This window comes from Apteryx rowi, unplaced genomic scaffold (genome assembly GCF_003343035.1).
Source record: "Apteryx rowi isolate R43461 unplaced genomic scaffold, aptRow1 scaffold_152, whole genome shotgun sequence".
Taxonomy (NCBI): Eukaryota; Metazoa; Chordata; class Aves; order Apterygiformes; family Apterygidae; genus Apteryx; species Apteryx rowi.
Window position 1 is genome coordinate 63,123 of NW_020447775.1, and position 5,661 is coordinate 68,783.

Sequence of the window (5,661 nt, forward strand, 5' to 3'; positions counted from 1 at the left end):
GGGGGTCCTCCGGCCCGCGGAGGGGCCGCTGGGGGCCGGCGGCCCCGCCATTTCCAGTCGGCGCCGTGAGGCCGAGCGGGCCCAGGCCGACGCGGGCCGCTGCCCTCCGTGAGGCGCTGGCAGGGCGGTTCAGGCCCTTGAAGGCGCAGGTGACTCCTCTGCGCACCCCCTGCTCCGAAACGGCCCCGTCCCCCTCTCCCCCCTCCCCTGTCCGTGCTTAAATAATCGAGGCTTTTTAATGATTTTTTTTAAGGAGAAATAATGTGCTTTGCGGACGCCTCAGAGAATATAACTTCTAGGGGAGAAGAAGAGGGACGGCAGATTGCACCGTCAGACAAGAAAATGTCATTTCGGCGGTAAGCTTTGAGCAGTGTGCTCACGTAGGATCTTATTTAGACCATGTAAGTCCCATTCAGGCTGGATGCAGCCCCAGGCTGGCTATAATGTGGAGAGCAGGGTACAGACTTTCTACCTTGTGATATATAAAACCATAGCGTCCGCAGGGCAGGGCCCATGGTGACCATACATTACTCCTCCAGCTCAAAAGGGGGCCCAAAACAGTGCACAGGATCTACTTGACATGCCCTGTATAATGATCAGATCGCTCTGATCACCTGCAAGCCCGAAAGTTTAGGCCAGGTATGTATATGTATATATAGAACCTTTCTATGTCACATACCTAGTGAGTATGTCATCACCTCTTTCAGTGATGCGGTTGCTCTGTTACATGCGACAATACATATTCTGACTTCCAGGGCATGCAGATGTGCAAAACCAGGGCCATATGTTTCTTACGAAGGCCATGAGCATGCAGTGCAAAGCAGTCCCACACCAAATCTATTCCTGAGATTGAAAACATTTCAAGGTTAAACTTTCTTAAACAACCCAAAGAGATGCAACCCAGCATAGTGCAGAGTATTTAATCTCATCAACGGAGAACAGATATAAAAGGTATCAAAACTGGCCTAACCTGTCTAAACCAAAGTGTGCTGAGAAGTGCAGTTGTAATGCAAGTGATTAGTACACTTAGTGGACTATAGGGATCTTTAGAATCATGGGTTTTAGGACTACCAGAGATGACTTAGTCATTTCATCTGTTTTCCCATATATTTCAAGCCATTTTGTTTCACCTGTTTTTTTCCTGAATTGAGTCCGGTGAGTAGCTTTTGGTACAGCCTATCTTTCAGAAAGAAACTCAGTCTTCATCTGACAACATAAAAGATAGAATTCACTGTTTCCCTGGGTAGTTTGTTCCCATGGTTAATCCTCCTCATTTAAAGCTTGCATCTAATTTAAATTAATCAAACTTCAGTGCCTATTCTGTGTTACATCTTTTGCTCATAAAGAACTATCTAAAAGTCAGTACTGTCCCTCTGACAGTGACTATAAACTTCACTCAGGTCACCTCTAAAGCATCTCTCCTGCATGGAGAATCAGTTTTATGATTTTAGAATCAGTTATATGAGTGCTTTTTATTTGTGTGTATACCTACTAGACAGAGAAGATGACAGTAAGTGGTAGTCACAAATGTATGCATTTGTTCCCAGGTTTTGTAGACCATGTGCAACTACTGGCAGTTGTATACAACTAGCCTTACATTCAACTCAGATTCTCTGCATCTGCAGGCTTGCATAAAGAAAACTGCCCTTTTTTATAGCTTTACAATCAGATTTTGATGTTCAACAATAATTTTCATTACCTTTGAAGCTGAAAACTTAAGAATGCAGTATGTAAGGATTTCTGTTTCAGAAAAAAAATTTGTTAGCCAAAATAAGACGTTGAACCAATTTCTACACTTATGATCAAAGTGACACCTAGAGGCCAAGTGCATCAGCCCTAGCTGGCTGCATTCCAGTCAATACCGTGAAGTCATGCAGGCACACTTAAACCATGTTTTAATAGAGAGCTGAAAGACTGCTAGCAAAGTAGCTGTGGCAGTACCAAGCTCAGCACGGATTGCAAATTCTACTTGAGAAGTTGGTTAAATTTCAGGTAGTTAACCCATGTGGAGCTCTATAGTAGCTACGCTGCTAGCTAGTTCATTTCAAAATGACTTGGTATGCATAAGGTGCAATGAAACAGCATATACATATCCCAAATATTTTATTTTAACCTCCTTTGACTGACTGTTGACACTCTACTGTACATATCGTTGCTTCCTGCCTTCTTTTCCCCCCCAAAAGGCTCATGCAATTATGGTGAATGTGTAGGTGTATCTGTCTATCCCTCTTTCCACATAATTTAGAACTCACTAGCCAGTTGCAGACAATTTTGGTAGGGGGAAGATAATTAGGCTTCTACAAATTTTGTGTGAATAAATAGCCAGCTAGAGGAAAGAGACCCTTCAATAGTCTCTAGATGTATTTTGACTGAAAAAAAGGTTGTAACATGAGCTCAGGTGTAGACAGTACAGAGTTCACGCTATGCAAAGACCTTTACAAATGCACTGAGTTCATAAAATTGGAAAATGTTTCAGTTTGAGCTTAAAACTATGTACAACACACCAGTCTGTGAGAAAGCAGATTTCATTAGTTCCATCCATTCCAAGATGACTTGATTTTTTAAGAGATTTCTAATTACTGTAAAGTCAGCATTAATGAGGAAATAGTCTCAAGAAATGCTTTTTATTACACAAAATGTTTTGCTGAATATCTGTTTGCCAAGAAGTCCACAATGTCTATCACTTCTTTCCCGTGTCATACATTAGTTGTTTTAATCATTTTCAGAACTTTATTACACTTTGGTAGAAAGACTGGAAAAATTAGACTGGCCTTTACAAAACTAATGCCATTAAATTGAGTGGATTCAGCTGGTGAGTTTCCATTTGTGAGAACTCCAGCTTCCACTATGCTTCTTTTCTGCCTAACACTTAAAGCTGTGTGGTGGTTTATAAATAGTGTTCAACTATTTTTCTCTGGAGCTTTACGTGCTGTTCACAGTGTGCATTCCTGTTTGGTTTCTGAAGCTAAAATATGATTCTTTTTGAGTGTGCTTATGTATCGTTCTGAGGAATTTTAGCACCCAACATGTGCACTTTCAGTCCCACCTGTGTATATGCCACAATCGCACTCTAGAATAATTTGAATGTCTTTGTACTTAGGATATGAAGTTAAGCACTGTAGTATAGAGCTGTGCTGCCCTCCCCTCACCACAAATACTGGTGCACAGTGAATTGTACCTCTCTTGAGAGAGTCTTCCTCAAAACCCATGAAGCAGGATTAGACAAGGTGATCGAGACTGATGTTGGACCCCTGTATTAGACCACCTTGGTGCACCTACTGTGGACTCCTGTCAGTTCTGATACCCCCATCAGGTTAAGGACATGACAGAGAGAGAACATGGTAACTTCTGCACATGTTTGAGTTCCTTCTGTGAAAACTAGGGCATGGGCACAGATTGCGTACGTGCCCATATATCACTCAGTGTAACACTGGAAAACAGTTCAGACACACGAAGACCCAGGAAATAAAACATGCTCGGATCTGCTACCATAGATGTAGCTGATGGGACTGGAGTGACAAGCTGAGAGCAGGCATGTGTGATTCAAACACACAGTTGCCAAGACCTGGGGCAGTGGCCAAGGTTGGAAGACAATCACTGAAATGAATAAACATGTGCAAAGCCCAGCTGCTTGAGGCATTATTCATTGCCATGGGTTATTTTTTCTTCCAAGAACGTGCAACTGGAATGAATGAATTGCTTCTCAAGTACAAAGTCTGTATCTCTTGTAATGAACTTCCAGACAGGAAAAGGGAATCTGTTGTTCCTTTCCCTTTGTTACTTCTGTCAGACAAATTTGTCTCTCACCCCTCAGTGTCTCTTATCACTTTCTTCCCTCTCCATGGTCATTCTAACCATAGGGGAAGCAAAAAGAGCTGAGGATAAAACAGGATCAGTAGCTCCTCCACAAGTACACTCAATCATGTTTCTCCAGCTGACATCTAACGTTCATTATCCATCAACACAGAGCATGGGTTTATCAGCAATGCCTTTGTGCCAAGTCAGAATATCACATGTACCACTCTCAAGATTAAGAAATACAAAGTTAGGATAATGTCACTGTCATGAAACCCCAAACTTCCAGAGATTTGGGGTGGATCTGCCTAGATCTTTCCTTTTCAGTGAGCTTGTCAATGATCAAAGGATTTTAAATGCAAAAAGCCAGGTTTATATTAAAAAGTAAAATAGAATGCTTAAGCTTTAAAATAAATTCAAAGAGAGTAGACAAGATAAAACGAGGGTCAACAAAGGGTGTACGGACAAGCTCCCCCTTGCTACCTGTGTGCTGGTAGAGATGTGTCAGCCAGCTCAGTGGCTTTGTAAGTTGCAATGGACTCCCCGTAATTCCTTCTAGTTCCTACGAGTTTTCTTTCCTTTCATCCCTGAGGCCTTTCTATGTGTTTCTCTCACCCTTTTTTCTCCTTAGGCTACAGGCTTCCACTCATTTTTTGCTTCTACACTGTTTTTATTTCCAAGCTTTTCTTTCCTCACACGGGAAGTGACAGATTTTCATTATAGAGAGCCTGAAAACAAACCTGCTTTTTCATACCATCATGTCTTATCTCTGTACTTCCTGCTATTTAGAAGTGGAACATTCCTGGCAGTGTTTAAAGTTTGTGGGAGATGAACAACAAACAGCATTTTACAAAACAGCAGACAACCTAGTGTCCCATAGATTGTAAACGGCTTTAGATAGCGTAATGTACCTTTTCCGTTTGGGACAGTATATAAATGAAAATGTATTGTGTTTCAAAAACACCTATTAAGCAGTCCAATGAGATGAAAAAAAGTCCCACTTCTTCAGTGGAAACCTGTATGGGATTCAGAGGGGTTTTAGTGACACAAAAAAGTGCGATGAGACATTTTCTTTCCTGCTTTCCGGTTTCTAGGTGTGACACTAGTGTTTCAGTTGTGGGTCCGAACATATGAGCAGTATCAATTTCCTTTCAGAAGGAAATTCCTTGCTGGAATTTAAATTTGGATGATCTAGAGTGCAGAGAGGATACAGATGTACTCGGCCCTTGCCAGAGAGATCGTATGTCTGTGTGCCTAGCAAGACTTTTGTTCAGAGTAAAAATGTTCCTGTTTTTCTTTTCAGTGCTGAAGCGTATTCATGAGATCTTCAGTGCGCAAGAGGGAACGAGAGAAAAGCACAGATCAGGAGGAAGTAAGGTAAGATTCCAGTTCAGCTTTGGGGAGATTGCACCCAGCTGTAAGTAGATAGGCAGTAGCTCACAGAAAGGCTTGCGCTGGAGGAGCACAGCCAGCACCTGCTAGGTTTTCCCCTGCATCCCGATGCTGATAACACTACCGTTTGTATTTAAATCAAGTCTTCCAATATGGTATTTACTTCCTATAAGCAGCCCATAAAATCACAGGGTTACACCAAGATTTCGGCTGCAGTAAAAGCAGCAGCTGCGTGGCCGTATTGCGTGTAAACTTAAAAACACGCCCTGAAGGAGCTCCAAACGGAAAACGCGTCGGCTTTTAAACCCGCTCGGGGTTGGGCTCCCCTCCCCGCTCGCCCGGGCTCAGCGGTGTCACTCGCCGGCGAGCAGGGGCCTCCCGCGCCCTCCCTCGCTATCGCTTTCCCTGCGGGCCGCAGCTCGTGCTCCCGCCCGGCAAAAACGCGCCGCTGCGCGGGGGAGCGCGGCGCCGCGG

The 5,661-nt window shown here is 43.3% G+C and overlaps 1 protein-coding gene across 4 annotated transcripts in view; it reads left to right on the top strand.

The window, feature by feature from the left end:
• Positions 1-48: 48 nt before the first annotated feature.
• The window catches only part of CHID1 (chitinase domain containing 1), a 127,589-nt gene continuing 121,976 nt past the window's right edge, over positions 49-5,661 (top strand). For 3 of the 4 annotated variants that reach the window (XM_026059152.1, XM_026059153.1, XM_026059151.1), the window contains exons 1-3: positions 49-149; positions 254-356; positions 5,099-5,172. The gene's annotated coding sequence lies outside the window, so the exon portion shown is untranslated. The remainder of the gene's footprint in view (positions 150-253; positions 357-5,098; positions 5,173-5,661) is intronic. The other variant, XM_026059149.1, reaches the window with a different exon arrangement.